Here is a 25410-nt window from a genome sequence, read left to right on the forward strand (position 1 = left end):
ACTCCAAATAAAACAAAGCCTCTCCTTCTATGGCCTCCCCATCCCCACTCTGAAACTCTTCTTTTGGGGGTAGAAAGGTGACAAGGTCTCTCTCTGTAGTCCTGGAACTCACTCTATAGTCCAGGCTGGTCTTGAACTTACAGAGATCTACTTGCCTCTGCCTCCTAAGTGCTGGGATTAAAGATGTCTGCCACCACACCTGGCCCAAAACTTTTAACTCTGCTTTCTTAGTAATTCTCACCATATGGCTAGATATACTTAAATTTTTTTTTTTGAGACAGGGTTTCTCTGTGTAGCTTTGGCCTTTCCTGGATCTCGCACTGTAGACCAGGCTGGCCCGAACTCACAAAGATCCACCTACCTCTGCCTCCCAATTGCTGGGATTAAAGGCGTGCACCACCACCGCCCGGCAAAATTTTCATTATATATATTGTGTGTGGATGTGTGCAGATGTGTGTGGATGTGTGTGTATGTGTGTGGATGTGTGTGGATGTGTGTGCATGTGTGTCCATGTGTGTGGATGTGTGTGCATGTGTGTGGATGTGTGTGCATGTGTGTGCATGTGTGTGCATGTGTGTGCATGTGTGTGCATGTGTGTGCATGTGCCACAGAACATATGTGGAGTCAGAGGACGACTTGCAGGATGTTTGTTCTCTCTTTCTACCAAGTGTGTCCTGGGGACTGAACTCAGGTTGTTGGGCTGGGTGACAAGTACCTTTACTGGCCATCCCACAGGTAAATATTTTGTAATGTTTGAACACGAATCCTGTGAGATAGACACTCATTTATTTTTCCATGAATGAAACCAGAGCTGTAGTCCCACAGCAGAGGATGGGGATTCACATTTAATTAAGTATTTAATAAGTATTTGTAGATGGATGAATGATGACATGTCTGTAGCTAGAGTTTTCTTGCCTGGCCCATGGTCAAGGCAAATCTCTCTCACCTGCCAGTCCCACAGCCTCAGACCCAATCAAGTAAACACAAAGACTTATATTGGTTACAAACTGTATGGCCGTGGCAGGCTTCTTACTAACTGTTCTTACAGCTTAAATTAATCCATTTCCTTTAATCTATACTTTGCCACATGGCTCGTGGCTTACCGGCATCTTCACAAGCTGTTTCTCATCCTGGTGGCTGGCAGTGTCTCTCTGACCCAGCCTTCCACTTCCCAGCTTTATTCTCCTCCTTGTCTCGCCTACACTTCCTGCCTAGCCAATGGCCAATCAGTGTTTTATTTATCGACTAATTAGCAACACATTTGCCATATAGAACATCCCACAGCACATGTGTTTGGCACACAGGAGTCTTGTAAAACCTACTTGTGTGAATACTGTTAGGTCCCAAACCTGGACAAATGGCTGAGGTGCCCATTAGCATATCAAAGCAGATGCTAGCCACCAGCTTCTCCCAGCATCCCTTAGTCCCTACCTGTTACAGGGTATGGCTGGCATACTCTCCCTACCCTAAACTGCCTTTCCCCCAGCTGCCCTTTACTATATAATCCAGCCATTTGGGTTACTTGGCCCTTTTGTCTACCTTTTACCCTCTTGGCTCAGGCCACCATTGAGGTCAGCAGCTCCTTTCCCCTGTCTTCAAGAGGCCTAGCTCAGTCTAGCCATGTCCACTCTGGACTCTCCCAGATGTCCCTGCCTCTGACTATGCTGTCCCACATATCTATAATAAACTTCTCCTCCAACATACCTAGGAGCAGCCATGTCCTTCCTTTTTTATTTCTTCTTCTTCTTCTTCTCCTCCTCCTTCTTCTTCCTCTTTTTCTCATTCATCTGGTGCTGAAACCTGGGGGAATGTCATAAATGAGTTCCCTTCCAGGGAGCTCAGCCATTCTGAACCAAGCTGCAGATCTGACTCTCCTAGGGTATATATGGATCAATTGTTTCTGCTGGCTTCTGCCACCCATAAGATTGGATTCCAAATTCTAGAGCCTGATTCTTCAGCTACTGCTTCCTTCTGCTGTGGGATGTCTTTCTGCGTACTGTAAATATGTGTTACTCTCATTGGTTGATAAATAAAGCTGTTTGGCCAATGGCAAGGCAGAATAAGTTTAGGCGGTACATTCAAACTGAAGACAGAGATGAAGAAGGGTGGAGTTATGGCAGACACTTCGAGCCACCTAAAAAGCAAGATGTGAAAGAACTGGTAAGCCATGGGCCATGTGGCGATACATAGATTAATAGAAATGGGTTAATTTAAATGTAAGAGCTAGCTAGTAATAAGCCTGAGCCACTGGCCAAGCATTTATAAGTAATATAAGCCTCTGAGTGATTACTTAAAAGTGGCTGTGGGACTGGGTGGGACAGACAAAAGCCTCTGATTACATCCTTCCACCTTTTTTCTAACCATTTGCCTTTAGTCTACTCCTTGTAAGTGTCTCTCCGGACTCTGGCCTGTTGTGCCCTCCACATGGGCACCTCTACACTCTGTACATGTTTCTCCTCTGGCCTGCTGCACCCATGTGTACATCTCCCTTTTCTCCTGCTCTCTCCCCTCTCCTCTTCTGGATAAGTGTCACCCCTACCTGAATTTGTTTACTGTTACTACAGTGTCAGGAAGCTCCTCTTGCCCACACTGGGCTCCAATAACAAAGACAAGGCCTTTCCTCTATGATTTGGAACATTCTTCAATCTGACGAGTTTCCCATTCTGCTTGGAGATGCCCCATGGAAATTCTTGTCTCAATGACACTTTATCCACTTCATCTCTTCCCTAGGAAGCTGCAGTCCAGCTTTCAGAAGCCTGGGACCCTTTTCCTTCCTTCCTCCCACTCTACCTGATCTTTCTCTCTTGTGAGCCTTCCTGGGTCTATACATTGTGAGTTTCCTTATCTCTTCCTTCTAGAAACTGCAGCCCTAAACTTCTGTTCTCAGCTCCCTCCTAAAGTTTCCTCCAACCCCTGGGAGCTGCCTGCTCTGTCTGTTCCGTAATCCCTCCTGGCACCCACCCAAAACCCCCACTCCCCCCCCCCGCCCCAGCTTCTGCTCTCAGCACCCTGTTGGAGCTTATAGAAATTCCCTCCACTTACTTCCTCCACGCAGGTTTTATTACTACAGCTTGGCCTCTGTATAGGTCAATGGCCAAAAACTGGCACACTTGATTTCTGAATTCTCACAAATCGTAACAACTGCCACTGCACAAACAAATGATCCCAAATTTTTATATCTAAACTTGCTCTGCTCTACGTTTCCAAGTCTCTTATCTCTAAGGTTCTACTTCCTACTCTGTTTGTTTGTTTATTTGTTTGTTTGAGACAGGGTTTCTCTGCTGTCCTGTCACCCACTATGTAGACCAGATTAGCCTCACAGAGATTGCCTGCCTCTGCCTCCTGAGTGCTGGAACTAAAGGCAAGCACAACCACAACCCAACATCAAAAGATCTCTTAAGACTATGCTATAAACTCTATCTTAGGATTTGTAAGTTCTTTGGGGTCTGATTTAAAAATCTATAAAATCTGTCACAAAATTTGGATTTAAACTTATAACAAAAGGCTTATAATTAAAAAATCTGGCTGGGCAGTGGTGGTGCATGCCTGTAATCCCAGCACTCGGGAGGCAGAGGCAGGTGAATCTCTGTGAGTTCGAGGCTAGCCTGGACTACAGAGCTAGTCCAGGACAGGCTCTAAAGCTACAGAGAAACTCTGTCTCGAAAAACCAAAAAATAAATAAATAAATAAAATAAAAATCTATACATGAGTATATATGTGATTCAACTCTTGTTTAGAATATCCTGTGTATGTAACTTAGATTCTACTCTTGTTTAGGAAAATGCATGTTTTTAAATAGCAACCATGTGGTTCTCCTGCATCTTGGCTGATGACCTCATCAATATGGAAGCAACCATGTGACTGTCAGCCATCTTTACTAAGGTTAAAGAGTGAGGGGATCCCTGCAGGTGTCAGACAGGGAAGTGAACTGCTCAAAGAGATAAGAATGAAAACCCTGTGCAGATTGACTTCATCAACTTGGATCAGATTTCAGGAAGCCTAACACCAGATGGTTTATTGTAGGTATATTTAAACATAATATAATTTGGAAAAGGGTCTCCAGCTAACAAAATTCCCATAATTCCAATTCCAGGTGTACAATAAAGCTTAAGATGTGACTACACAGAAACTCTTTTTACAAAGTACATACGACATGAGGGTGGGTTTCTTAGTTAAAAGACCTAGAATCTAGTGTGGTCTCTGAGGATAGCATAGAGGTCATCCAGCCATAAAGAGTGTGTGACATCTCCCCTAAGGATGGATAATGGTCTAGGGAGGGAAGAGTCATAGGGAATAATCATTCTGGGGAATTTGGGTGGGGGCTGTCCCTTCAGATAGTAAAAAGATCACCAGGTCATTAACAACCTCCACTCTCAGCTTTCCGGATGGAATGGAGGTATTTGATTTTATCTCCTCCATTGAGGAGACACTCCTGCATGATTAACATTCTTGGTTCTCTTAGTGCTTCTCTATGAGTACAAGGCCTTTCTGCCCTCTACAAAAAAAAGTGCATGCCATGTGACGTCACCATCTTAAGATGGCAACATGGTATAAAGTAACAATTACAAAACTTCCCAGTTTTACTGAGCCCTCTGCTTATCATTGTCTCTCCCTTCAGACTAAGGAAAGAACAGACCTCTAAAATATTTTAGACCAGTATGGATTTTTGTATGATGATAAAATTTTAAAGCTATAAAGATCTACTCAGAATAACAAAAATTGGCTTAGAGATTTACACCTAACTACTTACATCTTTGCTAACTGTTCAACAACAGACTTCTACAATAGTTATATAAGTAACAGCATACGTTCGATAAATAAGATATATTTGGTAAATAAGATTTATACATTCCTAGGGTCTACTCAGGTTCACAGTAATGTTTGCCTAGCTTCTTTGTCTTTGTTCACTCTGTTAAGCTTTAGCTATTTGGATAAACTAAGTCATGTAGGAAACTATGATATTCTATAATAGTATACTGTAAAAGTCCCCAGTCTCTCTATGGGCTGTATTTATGGTTTAAATCTTCAACTCAAAATTTTAAGGCTCAAACTTACAGAGATAAGTCTGTAAATCTGTAATCTTATGAAAGCTACAAACTTACAAACTATTATGTAATTCATTTAGTAGCAAGCTTTATTTAGTTTTCTGTATGTGTTTTCAAGGTTAAGCCTAAACTCAGATATACTTAATAGATAGTGGTCCTCAAACTCTTCAGAGTGCTGCAGAATATGTTTTAAAATGTTAAAGAAAAAGCTTCCTATTATAGAGACACTTTCAGGGTGATTGTCCTACTCAGCCTGGTCAAAGGTCAGTCCCCCACATTCCTCCTCTACAGGAAAATCTCTCAGACCTGGGTCTGACCGTGGAAGGCCTGCTGCTGTGTGGTGGCTGAAGATTAAATGCTGTCCCATATCGGGGCTGAAGACCCAACACCACTGCCTAGCCATGGAGACAACAGGAGCCTAGAGCAACCTCCATAATGGGGAAGTTTCTGTCAATTTTTAATTGATACATTTTAATTATACCTCCTGCTATAATTTATTCTTCTCAGGTCTCTGATGATATTGACTGACTGTACTAGCAGCAGCAAGCAACCAGCCCCTCCCTCAAGGCTACACCTCCCTCAGGTGTAGTTATTACTAGAGTTATTACTAGGTCTCCAGCAGAGAAGGACAGTTTACCTTGCTAACAGACTCCTGAAAAGAAATAAACCCACAAAACAGGTTTCAAAGTAACTTTTTACTATTCCTTTATTTAAAGGAACTTGCTTTGCAATGACCGCTCTCAGTAACCAACTGCCTGTGTCTCATGGTAAATGGTTGGATGGGAAAAAAAGCTTAAAGTTCATACGAGTTGTAAGAAAGTGATTTAGCCGGGCGGTGGTGGCGCACGCCTTTAATCCCAGCACTCGGGAGGCAGAGCCAGGCGGATCTCTGTGAGTTCAAGGCCAGCCTGGGCTACAAAGTGAGTTCCAGGAAAGGCGCAAAACTACACAGAGAAACCCTGCCTTGAAAAACCGGAAAAAAAAAAAGAAAGTGATTTAGCCTGCAGTGGTAGTGCATGCCTTTAATCCCAGCACTCAGGAGGCAGTGGCAGGTGGATCTCTGAATTCCAGGTAAGAAATGCAAAAAAATAAAAACACGTTTCAGATTTCTTTCCCTCTCTATGCTATTGTTATATTAAGACTTAAACGTTTTAGAGATTTAACATTAATCAATGAAGCTCTGATGAGTTGTTGTCTAACTCTGATAAGCACTGGCTACTATTATCACAGTCACAAGCCCAAGATTTTAAATTTCCTTTGGTTGTCTTAGAAGTATATAGACTTAAAAGTGCTTCTCATTGTGCTAAAAACATCTCTGTCTAATCTATATATTCAGCCATCTGGAACGAGTGTTAATACTTTTTTTTTTTTTGGTTTTTCGAGACAGGGTTTCTCTGTGTAGCTTTGCGCCTTTCCTGGGATTCACTTGGTAGCCCAGGCTGGCCTTGAACTCACAGAGATCTGCCTGGCTCTGCCTCCCAAGTGCTCGGATTAAAGGCGTGCGCCACCACTGCCCAGCTGAGTGTTAATACTTTTAACCCAGAATCATTTTGGGGTCCCTGAGTTTCTCCTATAACTCAAAGGCATGATGAGTCTACTGCCTTTTCTACAATGTGGATTTTAGTACAGATTACAAACAGTGGTAATGTTAACATATCTAAAACTTTTATCTCTTTTTAAACTTCAAAAAGTTCGTGTGTTAATCCCACCAATGAAGAATAAGCCCACTACCACAGTTGAAAGCCAAATTTGAAGCAAGCTTTAATTAAATACTGGGCAGGTAGATAAGCTCTGGGCAAGTCCATACCCAGGTACCCAGAAAATGGCCCAGAATCAAGTAGGGCAAGGGCTTAAGAAGGAAAATCCGTAATTCATTGCACTTTCCATTAGGTCCAATCAGGGGCAAGTGTACATCCTGATGTATTTCTTTCCTATGTACTTCTCACCACATGTGATCAAGCTCATCCGGTGCAGATGGGTCAAACAAACTTGTTTAGGGGAGTGAAAACATGTGGCTTGTTATCTCCCATAAACAACAGCCGCCAGCATTTCAGGAACTATCTAACCTTGGGCAAGGGGCTTGCAAATCAGAGACATTTTCGTTCCATGGATCTCTAAGGCATGGTAATTAAAACTTAAAATGTAACTTTGGCTCTCAAATAAGCTTCAGGGAGTCAATGTGGATCCATCCCTCACAGTCAAACGGACTCTAGGTAAGTACTCTTGTCAATCAACAGACTCACCTACTGCCTATTCTTGAGGGTAGGATCTTTCCCTGGTCTTGGAACTCCCCTCTCCCAACTGCCAGGACCATAGGTCCAAAAGTTTCAAATGTACATGCAAGATAAAATATTTCCCCTAAACTCCTTAACTTTACCGTCTCTCCGTGGTCTACCTGTCCCAGTAGATTTCAAATCAACTGCCCACTGCTCCAGCAACTTGTCAGCCCCAGGTGTTCCCTTGGAATCTACCTCTCAGGTGGCTCCAAAGCATCTAGCTCCAGGCAGTCCAGCTTCTTAAACTGCTCAAACACTGCCTGCACTTACCTAGCCCCAGATAGTCCTGTAGAGCCTAGACAGTAAGCAAAACAACCTTTATTCCTCTCCCTCTCTCTCTTTCCATCCTTAGCCAAAACCCCGCCCCTTACCCTAAACTTCTCCAGCCCAGGGACTGTAAGTATAATCAAGCCATTTTGGTTACCTGGCCCTTTTGGTCTGTACTATACTCTCTTGGCTAGTCTCTTGACCCAGGCCATCCCTCTTCTTGGTCAGAGGTTCCTCTCCTCTCTCCCTTCTCTGCACATGGACCAGCTCAGTTTGGTGATGTTCACTCTGGACTCTCCTACATGTCCCTGCCTCTGGCTATGCTCATCATATCTAGGAGCAGTCATGTCTTTCCTTTTTTATTTCTTCCTCTTTTTTTTTCATTCAAATACCCAGGAATAGTAGTGATAATGGGGGCAGAAAGCTTGGGTCCTTTGCTGCATGGGCTGTGTGACATTTGAGTGATAGCACTCCCTAATGCTTTTGCTTTGGGGGTATTGTATACAGACTGTGGGATCACTCTCAGGTAGTTCACACTGGTTCTTTGTGTGTGTGCACATGTGTGCATGCGGAGGTCAGAGTACAGCCTCAGGTGACATATCTTGGGAACCTTCCACTTTTTGTATGAGTCAGAGTCTCACATTGGCTTGGGACTTTGCCAAGTAGGCTAAACCACCTGCCTATTGAGCTTTCAGTAATCTACCTATCTCTACCTCCCTCTCACTGGAATTAGAAGTGCATGCTACAGATGTCCAGCTTTCTTTTAAAGAAGGGGGAAAAAAAACAAAGATTTCCTTAATGTGATTCTATGTGTCTGAACGTTTTGTGAGCATGTATGTATGTGTACCATTGTGTGCACAGTGCTCAAGGAGGCTGCAACAGGGCATTAGATCCCCTGGAACTGGAGTTACAGTTGTGAGCTGCCATGTGGATGCTGGGAATCAAATCAGGACCTCTCCAAGAGGACCAAGTGCTCTTAACTACTGGGCCACCCCTCCAACTCCATGCCCAGCTTTTTACTTGGGTTCTGGGTATCCTGGCTCAGGTCCTGACATTTGTGAGGGAATCATTGGGCCAAGTGAGCTGTCCGTTTCCCTTGCTGCACACTGTAGTTCTAGACTGAGTGGGTATCAGAGCTATTCATAGACATCTCAGGGGGAAGCTCAAGAATCTGTCTTTGAATAAGCATTTACTCCTCAGCTCCCTTCTCAATTACAATGGCATCTTAATAGGGTGAACAAAATGGCTTCTTCCCAGTATCTGATCCCATGAGTCTCAGCGCTCCCTCAATTCTGCTCAGGCCTTCTCTAAAGTTTAGAAGTCATGACTTCACAGGTAAGTGCCAGTACCTGCCCTCTTAAAGGTTACTTTTACTCTGTCTCAGGCTGCATCTCTGTTCTGGGAGTTGAGCTCAGCAGATCACTCTCTAGTGTTTTGAAGATTTTTCAGTCCCAGGCTCATCATTCAAACACATATTCAACATTTTGACTTTAGTGACATTTAAACTCAGTCTACCCAAAGCAACTCAAATTGTCCCCTTCTGATTTCCTAGTGAACAAAAGTTCTCTGGAGAAGCTATCTCCACAGTAACATTCCTGCAGAAGGCTTGGCCTTGCTTGGCTAGAACCTTCTGATTCTGAAGACAAGCAACATTGTAAGTCAATTGAGATGTCTTAGGCCTTGTAATATCAATGATCTTAACTCCGTATCTCACCTAACATTCTTATTACTAAACTTTTCAGAGGCCAGCCATGGCGGTACTCATCTGTGATCCCAGTATCTGGGAGGCAGGAGGATTGCCATAAGTTTAAGGTCAGCCTAGTATATTGATACATAGAGAAACCCTATCTCAAAAAGACAAAACAAGGGCCTTAGGAGATGGCTCAGTAGGTAAGCGTGTTTGCTGTGGAAGCAAAAGGACCCATGTTCAAATCTTCAGTACCCATATGAAAGCCGGCCAGCTATGCCAGCATGTCCCTATGGTGGTCCAAGACTCTGAATCAACCCAAGCGACACAAGAGGTTACCAAAAAAGCAAGATTTAATGCAAGACAGCATAAAAGAAAGAGGGAAGAAAGAGGCCGATCAATCAGGATCACAAAACAACCTTGGAGCTGAACTGTGACCGAAGTGAGTTGAAGCAAGTATTTAAGCATAAAAATCATAGACATTTGTTGACAAGTTACAGTTCCAATTTTCACCAGTCGGAGTTCAAAGATTGGGGGCTTTCCTTAAGTGTTTCATCGTTGTCCATGGACATCCAGAACAAGCTTGTCAGTCCAACCAATCAGATTCATTTGTTCCTTCTGTTGTTAGGAACAGCCATGGTGTTTCTAGAGAACTAAAGATGCATAACAACTATTTCTATGGTTTCCGGAAGAGGTTGGTCAGCAATTGGAGAGTTTCCAGCTCCCCTGAGGCTTGGGAACCTGAACTTTATTTCACCCTACAGGTAAGATGGAGTCTGAAGTCAAAATGCCAGCACTTAGGACGGGTGCATTTGGTCTGTATCCAACATCCCAACACTTGGGCAGCAGAGAGGGCAGACTGATCTCAACAGCCTCCTGATTAGGTGTGCTAGTTCACTTTCTATTGCTGTGGGGGAAAAGTAGACAAAAACAGCTTGGGGAACTGTAGCTAGAGTTTTCCTGCCTGGCCCACGGTCAGGACAAATCTCTCTCACCCGCCAGTCCCACAGCCGCTCAAACCCGACCAAGTAAACACAGAGAATTATATTGGTTACAAACTGTATGGCCATGGCAGGCTTCTTGCTAACTGTTCTTACAGCTTAAATTAATCCATTTCCATAAATCTATACTTTGCCACATGGCTCGTGGCTTACCGGGATCTTCACATGCGGCTTGTCATGGTGACAGCTGGCAGTGTCTCTCCCTCAGCCTTCCACTTCCCAGAATTCTTCTCCTTGTCCTGCCTATACTTCCTGCCTAGCCAATGGCCAATCAGTGATTTATTTACTGACCAATCAGCAACACATTTGACATACAGACCATCCCACAGCAGGGAACTCAAGCAGGTCTGGTACCTAGGGACTGGACCTGAAGCAGAGGCCGTGGAAAAACCCTGCTTACTCAATTGTTCCCCAAGGTTTGCTCAGCTCGCTTTCTTACACAACCCAGGACCACATGCTTAGGGGTGGCACCTCACACAGTGGGCATGGCCCTCCAGCATCAATCAGTAATCAGGAAAATGCCCCCACAGCTCTGTCTAGAGGTAAATCTGGTGGAGACATGATAATTGAGGTCCTCTCTTCTCAGATGACCCTAGCCTGTGTCAAGCTGACATAATACCCAAAAACTAACAAGCATGCCAGATTAGCTGAAACAGCAAGCTTCAGGTTTGCTCAGAGAGCCTGCCTCAGAAAACAGGCTGTAAAGTCACACACACACACACACACACACACACACACACACACACACACACACGGGCGCGCGCACCCATGCACATACACAATGCATAACTATAAGAAAAGTTAAATCATGACATTCATAGGAAGATGAATGCAACTTGAAATCATTATGTTAACAAAACAAAACAGGACAAACCCTGCATGCTTTATCTCAAATGATATCTGTATGCCATTATGTATGTGTACATAGACGTGTCTGCATGTTTATACAAACTTCTCAGAATCTAGCTTAGCCGACTTCTAGCCTCCAGGACAGCTTGAGAATGCTCTGAGGTGACATCTGAAAGGGATTAGCTTGCTGTGCTGGAGCCCACCTCTCTGATGCTCCATATTTATTGGTAAATGTATTGTTTTGTGAATTTCTGTTCCCTGCTGACAACAGAAATTTATGCAACCCCTTCCAGGATGGAAGGTGTCACTTAAGGTAATGGCTCTGTGTTCTCTAGGCCACAGTGACTTGTATTTGGCTCTTGGTTGTCTGTCCAACTTTTCATTCATTGGGCTCAGAATGCCATTTCTTCCAAGAGAGCTCTTTTAGCCAACAGAAGACAGGCCCCTTGGTCTGGCACCCACCACCTCCATCATCGCTGCTGAACCTCAGCTCTGAGATACTCGCTTCACCTTCAAAGTCACCAACAGTTCGGCAAAAGGAGTTAGGAATGTGATTCCTGCTGCCTGCGTGAGCCAGGACCTATCCAGGAGGGGCTGCTTCTTTAGCAGAGTTCAGTGAGTTAGTTTCAGGATGAAAACTGAATTTCCATTTGAGTTCCAAGTTGAAGCTCAAAGAATTTTAAAAATCCACACCAGACTGTGGTATACAGAATGAAGCGTATGAGCAGAAAGCTGCCTTCCACAGCCAACTGATTGAGATGGGCAGTACTTGGAACCTCTAGCTTTCTCAGGAAAAATGGCAGAGGTTGACTTCCAATGGGTGTTTTTGTATGGTTGGTTTTGGTTTTTCGAGACAGAGTTTCATTGTGTAGCCCTGGCTGTCCTGGAAGTCACTCTGTAGACCGGGCTGGCCTGAAACTCACAGAGATCTGCCTGCCTCTGCCTCCCACATGCTGGGATTAAGGAGTGCACCACTGCTGCTCCCTATGTGTGTTTTTGAGTGGAAATTTTAAAGAGACTCCATGAGCCAGGGAGACACACTTACCTGTTAGACTTTCTGATCATTTTTGGAGCAGCTCATTACCTTCTAGTAAGATGTAGTTGTGGGTGGTTTGAATAAAAATGGCCCCTACAGGCCCATAGGGAGGTGTGGCCTTGTTGAAATAGGTGTGGCCTTGCTGGAGGAAGTGTGTCAGCTGGGGCAGGCTTTGAGGTCTCAGATGCTCAAGTCATGCCCATTGCGATCCGGATGTAGAAATATTACCTCTTTCTCCAGCACCATGTCTGCCTGCCTGCATGCTTCCCACCATGACAATAATGGACGAAACCTCTGAACTGTAAGCCAGCCCCATTTAAATGTTTTCCTTCCTAAGAGTTGCTGTGGTCATGGTGTCTCTTCACAGCAGCAGAATCCTAAGATAGTAGTTAAATCAAAACAGAGACATCTGGAAATGCCACGGAATCACTGACTTCACCATGTCCCAGGACAAAACTACAGCCATTTAGTTTAAGGGTTTTAATTGGCCTTATCTTCATTACCTTCTTTTTTTTTTCTGAGACAGGGTTTTTCTGTGTAGCTTTGCGCCTTTCCTGGAACTCACTTGGTAGCCCAGGCTGGACTTGAACTCACAGAGATCCACCTGGCTCTGCCTCCTGAGTGCTGGGATTAAAGGCATGCGCCACCACCGCCTGGCGGCGGCTTTATCTTCAGATTGTAAAACTAGGCCATACATACTTCATTTCTCAAAATACAGTGAGCATTCCAGTGAGGTAGGTGGAGGTTTCTTTCACAGACACAAAGGGGCTGAAGAAAGTGGAAAGAAGCATGTGATGGGCCGGGCGGTAGTGGCACACACCTTTAACGCCAGCACTCGGGAGGCAGAGCCAGGCGGATCTCTGTGAGTTCGAGGCCAGCCTGGTCTACAGAGCGAGCTCGATCCAAGACAGGCACCAAAGCTACACAGAGAAACCCTGTCTCAAAAAAAAAAAAAAAGAAAAAAAAAAGAAGCAGCAGCAGCACCACAGGAGCAGACTGGTCATTTGAAAGTTCCTCCCCTTGTGATATATGGAGAAACAACATCAGATTGCCTTTGTGCGTGTAAGGATTAAGGCAGAGGCCGCTTCATTGCCATGCCAACTCAAACAGCTGTTTCTGAGAAAGTGGAACAAACAGTTCCAGTTAGTGGTAAGTGAATCCTTTTTGGGGTTTAGCAAAGAACTCCAAATGACTTCCTGCAATTTCTATTCAGCAGCCATATTTTTCATAGTAATGCTTTCATTCCTAAAGGTATTTTAAAATCTTTTAAAGATTTTAAATTTTATTTTAAATGAGTATATATGTGTGTGTAGAGACTGGGTATGTGCTCCTGAGTGCAGACTCCTGTGGAAGCCAGAAGAGGGCTTTGGGTCCAGTGGAACTGGACTTTCAGATGTGTGCTGGGGGAGGGTTGTGGAGGTGGGTGCTGGGAACTGAATTTGTGTCCTCCCTCTACAAGAAGAGAACCTATTTTTAACTGCTAATCATCTTTCCATCCTCCCTCCCCCGACACCCCCACTTTAAAATCCTTTAGAAAATGTTCTAGGGCTGGGCACAGGGGTACATACTGTAATTCCAGAACAGGAGGGGTAAGAGTTTGAGGCCAGGTTGGAGAATGGTGGTCTCTGTCTTTAATCCCAGCATTGAGAGGCAGAGGCAGGCAGGACACTGTGAGTTCAAGGGCAGCGTGGTCGACAAATCAAGTGCCCAGCCAGCCAGACCTACACAGTGAGATTGTCTCAAAAAACAACAACAACAACAACAAAAAGAGTTTAAGGCCAGTCTTGGCTGCACAGACTCTGTCTTCTAGGGTTCAACAACAGCAAAAACCCACAAGAGAATGACTATTTTTTTTGTTGTTGTTTTAACACAAGGTTTCACTATGCAACCTTGGCTTTCCTGGAACCTGCTCAATAGAGAAGGCTGGTCTCAAGGAGAACCACCTGCCTCTGGGATTAAAGGCGGGTGTCACCATACCCAGCCTGAAAGAGTGTGTGTGTGTGTGTGTGTGTGTGTGTGTGTGTGTGTGCGCGCGTGCGCGCGCGCGCGCGCACATGCGACTGCAGATGACCATTAATCATTCAGCAGCTCCCTTAAGGGTCAAAGTTAAATTCAAGGTTTGACTGTGACACAGAAGAAGAAAAACAAGGATAAACAGGGCAGTGTCTACCTCAAAAGCCGCTAAATCAATGCTGTCCCAGTCCGGTGAAAGCTTTGGTTTGAGGCCATAGAGTAGCCTCAGGTTAAAACCGAGCAGCTTTCCCCTGGAGTCGGTGCCCTAGGGCTCACACCTTTGTGGGGTGGGGTGAGGTGGCAGGAGCCCCACCAGCTGAGTCGCACATAATAGGTGCCTAACAAACAGTCATCGAAGCAGCTCCCGGTTTTCCTTGGCAGATTCTGGCTCAAGCCTACCTCGACTACCAAACTCGAGCGTGGGCAAACTGAAAGGTTCGGCTGGGCAGCGCCCGCCCGCCTGTGCACTTGGCTCTGACCCTGCCAGGTGCTAGGAGGGCGTGACGCGCTGCCCGCACGTCTCCTCCCCGTCCTTTGGCCTCCGAGAAGCGCGCAACGACTCCCACGTCCTCGGCTGAATTCCGGTCCGTAAGGAACACGAAGCCGGACCCCGGCGAGGCCCGGGGCCGACGGAGCGGTGAGCCGAGGATGCACGGGCTGGGTGGCGGCCCGGAGGATGCGCAGGGCAGCCTGAGCTAACGCTGCCAGCGGGAGCCCGAGCCGGCAGGCAGGCGAGCCGCTTGCTGGGGCGCGGCCGCGGATCCAGGTAGCCGCCGGGCGGCCACATCAGCGGCGTTCGGCGGCTCCGTCGTGGCTAGGTGTGTCGGAGGGCGCTGGAGTCGCGGCCGGCGGGATCTGAGACCGCCCCGACTCTGCCCAGCCCTGCCCGCCGCTGCCCTCGGGCTCTGCGTCCCACTTGCTCGGGAGGCCACGGTAACCAGGAGCGCACACTGAGGGATGGAGGAAGGTGAGCTCGGATGCAGATGCTGGGAGGCGGGCGGCGCTCACCCCCGGAGCCCGCTTCGGGGCTCAGCAGCCTCGCCACCCTGTTCTTGGCTATATATGAGTGTAAAATATGTCTCAATTTAAGAAGCCTCAGTGTCCATTTATGGCGAGAGCTGGCATGTTCGGATGTGTTACATATTATATTCTTAGGTATGTTACACCTATGCCCTCTTTTTGTAAATGGACATTTGATCCACTGATACATCAGGTGGCGAACGTGCTACTTATCCCTCCAAAATGTGGCTTTTCGTACATTCATCTAGTTTTGCAACTGTCACCACTATCCAGCTCTTTTTCTCCGTAATCTCTAAAAGAAACCCCGTACCTGTTAGTTGCTACCCATTCCCTCACTATGCCAACCCATTGACAACCACTAATCTTTCTGTTCCTATGCATTTGCCCTTAGTGGACACTAATGAAATCTAACAGTATTTGGGGGTTCCCCGCCTCCTCCATTTAAAGACAAGATTTTGGCTCTTCCCTTAGGGGAGCAGTTCTGCTGTATAGTTCAGGCTAATCTGAATTCGTGGTCCCCTTGCCTCAACTTCCCAAGTGGTGAGATCAAGGCTTTTGCCACACTCACCTAATGTGTGTGTGTGTGTGTGTGTGTGTGTGTCTGTCTGTCTGTCTGTCTGTCTGTTTTTTTTTCTGGCTTTCTTTACATAGCCTAATGTTTTCAAAGCTCATTCATGTTGCAACAAGTGTGTGTCTGTCTGTTCTGTACTTTTTTAAAGCTGAATGTCTATCTGGATGTGGTCACTATCACATCCATTCACTAGTTAATGAAGTTGTGTTGTTTTTCACCTTTTAGCCATTGGATATAATTAATGCTGCTACAACATTTGTGGATGTGTGCTTTCAGTGCCCCTGAACACAAACCTAAGCAGGGAATTGCTCAGTGCTTAACTTTTTTGAGAAACTTTTAGGCTTTAATCAAAGTTGTTGCTGAATTTTATCCTCCCACCAAACAGTGCATGAGGGTTGCGGTTTCCTTAAATCACCAATGCTTGTCAGTTTTCACTGTTTTTTAGCCACCCTAGTGGGTGTGACTTGGTATCTCTTTGTGATTTTAATTTGGATTTCAGACCAGGGATTAAAGCAGTCTTTCCCATGCTTATTGGCCAAGTGTGTGTCTGTTCTGGAGGGACGGCTAATGAGATCCTTTGCCCCTGTTTTTGCTCTTTTTTGTTGTTTTTGTTGTGGTTGCGTATAGGAAAAAATTTTAGATTTTGGATCGATGCAGGTCATACTTGGGTAAAAATTGACTAAGTGCCGTTTGAGTCTTTCAGAACACCCTTTACCTGGTAATTCTTGGGCATTGTTGTCCTTTCTTATTTTTAGATTTTTTGCTTTCTTGAGAAAAGCCACAGGAGGTCAGGAACTGGGTCCTGATGAGACTTACGTTACTGTTTTCCTATATCCTGTGTTAGCTTGAAAAGTCCAACTTATCATTAACTACAAGTAATTTATGGTGAATGTTGAACAAATTACTCGAACAAAATTTCATGTGCGTCTGTCTCAGTAAAGTGAAAGGTCTTTCTCCCCACTTCAGTTTGTGTAGTTTGATTGCAGTTCTGATATGTGTGGACGCAAGATATATTGTTTGCTTTTTGAAGTAAAATCTCTCACGCTAGCCCTGGCTGGCCTGGAATTCACTGTGCAGATCAGGCTGGCCTTGAACTTGCCGCAGTCCTCCTGCCTCTGCTTCCCAAGTGCCGGGATTGCAGGTGCGCACCGGCACACTCAGTGACATCATTTTGCTGGCGCTGAGGTTAAAAGCCACCTGGAAATGAATGAATGCTGCTGTGCTTTCTGTATGGTTGACTGCGGAGTGTGTACAAATCCAGCCTCAGTCTTTCTTTCAAAAATTACTAGAAGGGATGACATTTCTCTGAACTCGAGTTCAAGATCAAGTTCTTGACCTCATTGTTGCTAAAGAAAAAATAGTTAATGAAACTTGCTGAATGGTGAAGAATAACTGTATTCAAGACCATTGTAGCAATATAAGGGCCGTGACAATGGGCTTGGCACTGGGGAGACAGATTGGGTTTAACCCTGAGTGAGCTGTGGTTAGCAGGAATTTATAGGTGAAGAGCAGGGGCAGGGGCCGTGGATAGAGATGTATAAGAGGAAGCATTCCCAGTGAGGGAAAGTCTGAGTAAGTCATCTTAGGATGATGATTCCTGCTGAAGACAAGCCTGGGCTCTGGGACACTTTGGTGAAGGATGAGGACCTACCTCCATCACATACCTGGGGAGGACATTCTAATTAAACTGGCTCGGCAAGGCTCTTTGCTAAAGATGAAATTTGTAAGATGTATGGAAGACTCAGGAAACTGAATAGTTTGGTCATGCAAGCAATCTGTTATTGTTGAAACATATGCTATACAATTTCAGGCGCTTCCTAGAAAAGGAGGTTAAAGATTTCTCAGGAGACATAATGGAGAGCAAGGGGTGAAAAGGATGGGAGAGACGGCCTAATCCTGCTCTTCATCTGTAACTTACAAAGCAAGTAATCTTTAACTGTGCTTATGCCTCACAGCCTTTATTAGAAATCAGCTGACAACATCACTATGTAACCTCAGTGTGCTTTTGCTTTGATTTACCTGTGAGCTTAACACTGAAAGTGTAAATATCGATCTGTTATTGATTGTCCCCCGCATGCCCAATAGATGCTTCCCCTCCACTCCCTGCAGTCTTAATACCACTTGTTGAGAACAGTTCCTTGTAAACTGGGCATGGTGGTACATGCCTGTGATTTCAGCACTGGATCTCTTGTGAGTTTATGGTGAGCCAGGGCTGCCTCCTGAAACCCTGTTACAAACAAAGAAAATGACCCCCCAGCAAAAGTGTCTACAAGTAGATGGCCGTGCAAACTGACATGTTTGGGGGAATCGATCCCTGGTTGTTTTTTGTTTTTGAGGCAGGGTCTCTCTTATGTAGCTCTCACTGTCCTGGAACTCCCTATGTAGACCAGGGCTCCTAGAACTCACTTTGTTGACCAGGCTGGTCTTGAACTCCCAGAGAGAGATTCACCTGCCTTTGTCTTCCTAGTGCTGGGATTAAATGTACCACCTCAATTCCTCAATCCCTGGGAAATGATGGTCTGAGTTGGCTTGCCTGATTTATGTAGTGGACTTCTAGGGACCCCCTCAGCTCTGTGAAATTACTGTAGTTAAGTTTATTTACCTTTAAAATGCATAGAAATGAACATTGATAATCTCTGTGGACATGTATAATGTATGTATATGTGTATATAGATATACATATGGGAGTGGCTAGAACTGTCTAACTCTATTTTGATTTTTAAATTTTTTGTTTGTTTGTTTGTTTGTTTTGCTTTTTAGAGACAGGGTTTCTCTGTGTAACAGTTCTAGCTGTCCTGGAACTGGCTTTGTAGACTAGGCTGGCCTCAAACTCATTGATATCCATCTGCCTCTGCTTCCCAAGTGCTGGGTGGGATTAAAGGTGTGCGCCACCACTGCCCCACGATTTTTAAATTATTTTTATGCATGTATGTTTGCATCACATGCATGCCTGCCGCCTGTAGCAATGGAAACCCTAGTGGTTGTGAGCTGCCATGAGGGCCCTCGGGAAGAGTCGTTAACCACTGAGCCATCTCTCCAGCCCCATCTATTTTAATTTTAATGTGGGTGGAATTAGTCATATTCCTTACTTCATGATCAGCTACTAAGGACATAGGAACTTTGTGTTAAGGAAGAACAGGACAGATAAGTATTGAAGACTGTTTTAGCCAGGCTTGGGAAGCAGAGGCAGGAGGATCGCTCTGAATTTGAGGTCAGCCTGGCCTATATAGTGAGTTCAAGGATAGCCAGGGCTGTGTAGAGAGACCCTGTCTCAAAAATGAAACAAAAAATAACTAAGAAAATTAAAATTACAGAAAGCACATTCTAGAGTTTTGGACAAAACTTGATATATTTCAGAAAGTGTGGTTCAGATGATGAAGAGGAAAGCAGGAACAAGAAGTAATTGGAAGGTAAGGCTATAGTAAGGACAGAGATTTTGCTCCAAAAAGATATCTGAGTAGGAAAAGTGGGAAAACCTTCTTTACTTAATTTAGTTCTCACTCTTTTTTCCCAAGTTCTGGTCGTTATTTGCCACTCTTTTTAATATGTATTCTCAAGGACTTACTTTTGACTGAACTCAGAGTTAGAAGTGGAAGCTCCCAGTGAGGATAGCCTACATCTCTTAGCAATCTGTTCCTGGTGTTTATCTTAATTCATATTCCCCCCTCCTCTGTCTCTCTCTGTCTCTCTGTCTCTCTGTCTCTCTCTCTTTTTCTTTTTCCAATACAGGGTTTCTCTTTGTTGCCCTGGCTGTCCTGGAACTCCCTATGTAGACCAGGCTGGCCTCGAACTCAGAGAGATCCACCTGCCTCTGCCTCCCAAGTGCTGGGATTAAAGGCGTGCACCACCACTGCCTGGCTGTCCTTCATTATCTTGGCCATCATGAGTTTAGCATATCCTGCAGCCTCCTTGTTTTTCTTAGTGTGCTGTTTCTTCAGAGCAATGTCAGCGTTTGTGGTGCAGGATACCAGAAGTAACAGGACTCTGAATCTTCGGTGCTTTGGTCCTGGGCTTCTTCCCTTCTTTGTTTAAGGGCTCCCTGACAACATATTGGCAGGCATCATCTTCAGAGAGGCTGAAAAGCTTTCGGACCTTGCTGGCTCTTTCGAGCCCCAACTACCAAGGCGAGGACCAGGAGTATTCCTCCCCTCTTCTTGCAGTAACCAAGTTGAGAACACTTAGGTTGCATCCACAACACATCCTCGAACACACTGGTGCTTCCTCTTGGCAGTTCTCTTTGGTCTATAACAAGAGTGTCCCTCACTGAACAGCGGGCACACTCTACCATGGGCCAAGACACCTTGCTCCATGGGAAAACCTCGTTTGTCGTTCCTGCCACTGATTTGGACCACGTAACCCTAACACTCTTCACTCATCGCATCAGCAGCTACCTCTGTGGCCTTGTGCTTCTCTCATAAGATGTACAACATTTGCATTTCCTTTACCTCAGTGGGTTTCTAACAGCCCGTGGCTGGAAAGGAGACAGGCATCTTTATCTAGACATGACTGACTGCTTAGGAGATGCCACAAAAAAAGAGACTTCTTTTTGAGACAGCGTCTCACCATAACCCTTGCTGGCCTGGAACTTACTATGTAAACTGTGCTGAACTCAAACTCATAGGAATCCACTTGCCTCTGCCTCCTAGTGCCAGGACTGAAGGTATGTTTTGCTGCACCAGACCCAGTCCTTTGTCTTTCTCCATGATGGCCTCTCCTAAGGCCCAGCAGTAAGTCTAGGGTTACTGTTATTCATGTCGGGAGTTTTTCAACATACTAATTACCTCCCCCTCCAGAGCCTAGTAAAATTAAGATCAGGCCTGGGGGTACAATACCGTGACAGCATGTTTGCCCAGCTTGCAGGAACAGCTCTTCAGCAGCAGCAGAAGTTGAGATCAAGCAGAGTACGGTGGGGATGCCTGTAGTTCCAGCTGCTCTGGAGGCTGAGGCATAAGGTTGCCGAGTTTACCATCACATCTAAAGAGAACAATAGAGATTAGACTTAAAATACTGATAGAATATTCTAAGATTCACTTCTGGTAAAGCCAGACTGAAGAACTAAGCTTAAACCCACACTTGGTTTCTTTTCCTTTTTTGTTTTTTTATTTTTGGTGTATGTGTGCACGTGGTGTGAGCATATGCCTGTGCGGTTGTACGACAGGTGTCTTGCTCAGTTAGTCTTTGCCTGATATCCTTTAAGTGAGGGTCCCTCATTGAACCTAGGCATCTGCTGACAGGTAGCAAGCCCCAGCAATCATCCTGTCACCATCCTGGGGTGACAGGTACAGGTGTGGCCACATCTGGCTTTTTGTCATGGGTGCCGGGGATTCAAACTCAGGTCCTTGTGCTTGTATAACAAATGAGTCCTCTTGCTCAGTGAGCTATTTCCCCGGCTCTGAGTCAAATGTACTCACTCAGATGAAGTTGTAGTGCCTGAAAAACTCCAGGAAGGAAAACCCTGGGCTTTCCTGAGCTTAACTGATAGGCGTTGGGTGGAAAGGAGGTACAGGCAGGCTCATCAGACCTCTGTGAGTTTGAGGCCAGCAAGCTCTATATAGCAAGTTCTAGGCCAGACAGGGCTACGCTGAGACTCTGTCTCAGAAAGTAAATAAAACAGAAAACAAGAATATGTTGTATAGCTGGGCAGTGGTGGCGCACACCTTTAATCCCAGCACTCGGGAGCCAGAGGCAGGTGGCCTCTGTTCGAGGCCAGCCTGGTCTGCAAAGAGAGTTCTAGGACAGCTAAGACTGTTACAGAAACTTTGTCTCGAAAAAACAAAAACAAAAAAATGTTGTACATAGATACTGCTAGACCCTAAGGGTTAGGGTCTGTTATTGGGATTTAGTTAGCTGTCTTAAGGAATTTGGGTTTATCTTAGAGGAAATAAGATGCCATTGAGTCTAGTCAAGACCTGGTTGATGAGATTACTATCTTCTGAAGATCTCTTTAGGTTCTTTGTCTTTCTCAACTCACTCATGAACTTCAGATTTCTGGCTAGTGATACAGGTATTTCCAGAATCTCATTCCAATCCAAAGACTCTTCCCATTGTTTTTGTCAGTAAGACCTCCCATTTCATAAAGTTCCTTGTTTGCCTTCCTTTCTTGGCTCCAAGATGGAAAGGTCTGAGAGCAGATCCTGCTTCGGCCTTTTCACATCGCGTCTGTTAACCAGCATATTACCTAGTGCATAGTAGGGACTAAACACCTTTGTAACCAGCATAATACCTAGTGCGTAGTAGGGACTAAGTTCATGTTCACTGAATTAGTTAGAACTAATAGATTAATTTCATTTATTACCCTAGTATTTGAAATATACATTGTGCTCCTAGCGTGGTGGCTCATTTCTGTGATTCTAGCATGTGGAGAAATTGAGGCAGGAGGCTTGTCATGAGTTTGTGGGCAGCCTCAGAGAGAGACCTTATCGAAAAAGAAAACAAAACATAACAAAGGGGACAGGGTCTCTCAGCAGGTGCAGGCTCTTGCCACCAAGCCTGACAACCTGGGTGTGACCCCAGAACCCCTAGAGTGGCGCGAGAGAACCAACCCCTTGAAAGGAGTTCCCTGACTCATGACGTGATACACACACATTCACAGACTACATATATGTACACATATGCACACACACACAAATAAATGTCAAACTAACTACAACAATGGCACTGAAGTGTGGTGTCACACACTGTAGTTCTGGCACAGAACTCCGGGTTGGCCTTGTCTTCACAGGAAGTTCCAGGCTAGCCTGGACTACATACTAAGATGCTGTCTCAAAGAAACAAACATCTCAAAGAAACAGCAACAAAAGACAGAAGGGGAATATTTCCCAGGAGCAGGAACGGCTTTGAGGTTTCTAGTTATACTGCCTTTAACAAAATGGTTTTATTAGAATTTTTTCTCAGTTGAAATACTAGGGTGAAACTAAATTCACTTCATTAAAAGATAACCCAAAGTTTTCTCTTACCATAAAACAGTGGTAGGGAGGATGGGAAGGTGCTGGGGATGGCGAGCTCTCCAGCAGGCCCAGGCTTTGGAAGCAGGAAGATCAGGATTTCAAGGTCATGTCAACTACATAGTGGTTCCAGGCCAACCTGATACACCCCAAACCCTGTCTCAAAACAGCAGCCGCAACGGTGAACAATAGTTAAGGCAGTAAGTCTTGTTTTTCCTGAGAAGTCTAGAAGAACGGTTCAGGTTGCCCACAGGAACAGGCGCTCTTGAGTACTAACAAAGGCAGCTTTGTACAGATGCTGGGGACAAAGGGATAAGATGGTTAAAGTGTATCAATCACCAGTCCGGGGGAGAAGTTTTGCTCTTGGAAGTGGTAAAATTAGGACATCCATACGCCAGAAGAACTTAGGGGAAGAATTTGGATGATGTCAGTCATTTCTAGAGAACGTTTCCGCTGTCACCTTACTGTGACTTCACAGAATTCAACCGAGAAACCGAGCTGTAAAGGTAAGAGTCCTTTGGTGTATGGTTCTGATAACTCGGAAGAAGTTTTCAAAGTTTCGTGAGAAGTAGAGAGACCAGTTCAAACTCGTTATCTGTAGATTTTTGAGGTATTGAAACTTGGCTAGTTTTGTAGTAAGTTTATAGAGATATATTTTAGACTGGACCGTCAGAATCGAACTTTGTTAATATGCAAATAGCCTTATAATACTCACTGAACTAAACTGAAGCTGTTAACGTGTAGATTTGTAAAATGTACTTCTCTGCGCATGTGCACGCGTGTGCGTGTTTGTGTGTGTGTGTGTGTGTGTGTGTGTGTGTGTGTGCGCGCGCGTGCACGTGCCATGTGCGGGGTGTGTCCCACGGGCACAGGCGGAGGACTGAGGACACCTTGCAGGAGTGGGTTCTCACCTTACACCATGTGGGTCTTGGCAATCGAATTCAGGTCTTCAGGCCTGGTGGCAAGCGCCTTTATCCACTGAGCCATGGCACTGGCGCTGTGTAATTATACCTGAGGAACTCAGACGTTGGAAAGTATTATGCACAAACTTGCTCATTTCATTGCAGTGTAATTTAGTCAAGAGAGTCAGCTCTAGGGAAATGATTCATTAAAATGTGCCAGCCCTTTGAAGGGATTTCACCGGCTCCCTGGCTCTTCCCCCAGGGGTAAATGCTTTGAGCACTTAGATGCCTCTGTGCTTTCCTCCTGGCTAGGAATTCCAGGTCTTCTCTGGATGACCAGCTGATGTCTGGTCACTTGAGTGTGTGACTTTGACCTCGCTGTTCTCTGTGTGTGGCTTTCTGTCTGTCAGCCATTATATCCCCCATCTGTTTGTCTTTCTGTGTATGGCTTCCTGTCTGTCCACCATTGTATCCTCCTTCTCCTGTTTCTCCTCCCCACACCGCAATTTCTTTGAATCCTACTTGTCCTTTAAAGCTTTCAGTCTGGTGGGCACATTTGTCAAGTCCTGGGGAGTACATGAAATTTTGTATCAAGAGCTCATAGACAGGCACAGAACTGAGTAATTGGGTGCAGGGGGTAGGTGCTTCGTCTGTTTCACGTGACATGTAGAAACAAAACTGCTGTGGCATGCATATCTGAGGTGTCAGAAAACGTGTGTTCACTTACTTAGTAGAGCCAAGTGAGTTCACCTGTGAACCAGAGTGGACTCTTTGTACCCTTGGCCTATCTATGTGCTGGCTACAGGAACATCTGGAACACCACAGTAGCTTCCATGTGTCCTAATTCGAGCAGAATTAGGACAGCCTGGAGCATTATTAGGTGACGACCAAATTTACAATGTAATTGTCACTGCTCATGCATTCGTTATAATTTTCTTCATAGTTATACCAATAATAATTGGAGGTTTTGGTAACTGATTAGTCCCTTTAATAATTGGAGCCCCAGATATAGCATTCCCACGTATAAACAATATAAGTTTTTGATTATTACCACCATCATTCCTTCTACTACTAGCATCATCCATAGTAGAAGCAGGAGCTGGTACAGGTTGAACTGTATACCCCCCTTTAGCTGGTAATTTAGCACATGCTGGAGCATCAGTAGACCTTACAATTTTTTCTTTACATTTAGCCGGGGTCTCCTCAATTTTAGGAGCTATTAATTTTATTACAACTATTATCAATATAAAACCACCAGCTATAACACAATATCAAACACCACTATTTGTATGATCTGTCCTTATTACAGCTGTTCTATTACTACTTTCTCTTCCAGTTCTAGCTGCAGGAATTACAATATTACTAACTGACCGAAATTTAAATACAACATTCTTTGATCCTGCTGGAGGAGGAGACCCAATTCTATACCAACACCTATTCTGATTTTTTGGTCACCCTGAAGTTTATATTCTTATCTTACCAGGATTTGGAATTATTTCCCACATTGTAACTTACTACTCAGGTAAAAAAGAACCATTTGGCTATATAGGAATAGTATGAGCAATAATGTCAATTGGATTTTTAGGATTTATCGTATGAGCCCACCATATATTTACAGTAGGGTTAGATGTAGACACACAAGCCTACTTTACATCCGCCACTATAATTATTGCCATCCGAACAGGAGTAAAAGTATTTAGTTGACTAGCTACACTTCACGGAGGGAATATTAAATGATCACCAGCAATACTATGAGCTCTAGGCTTTATTTTCTTATTTACAGTAGGAGGATTAACAGG

General features: G+C 44.8%; 1 long non-coding RNA gene across 2 annotated transcripts; it reads right to left on the bottom strand.

Moving 5' to 3' along the window:
• Window positions 1-1737: 1737 nt before the first annotated feature.
• On the bottom strand, window positions 1738-23125 carry LOC131901243 (uncharacterized). Of its 2 annotated transcripts, none has more exons than XR_009376444.1 (3): window positions 22722-23125; window positions 20598-20739; window positions 1738-1800 (listed from the first exon to the last, which is right to left on the bottom strand). It is a non-coding gene; the product is annotated as an uncharacterized LOC131901243 (long non-coding RNA). The 2 variants fall into 2 exon arrangements; XR_009376445.1 differs by lacking the exon at window positions 1738-1800 and adding an exon at window positions 19096-19804.
• Between the last annotated feature and the right edge of the window lie 2285 nt (window positions 23126-25410).

The sequence above is a fragment of the Peromyscus eremicus genome, unplaced genomic scaffold (assembly GCF_949786415.1).
Source record: "Peromyscus eremicus unplaced genomic scaffold, PerEre_H2_v1 PerEre#2#unplaced_60, whole genome shotgun sequence".
NCBI classification, from domain to species: Eukaryota; Metazoa; Chordata; class Mammalia; order Rodentia; family Cricetidae; genus Peromyscus; species Peromyscus eremicus.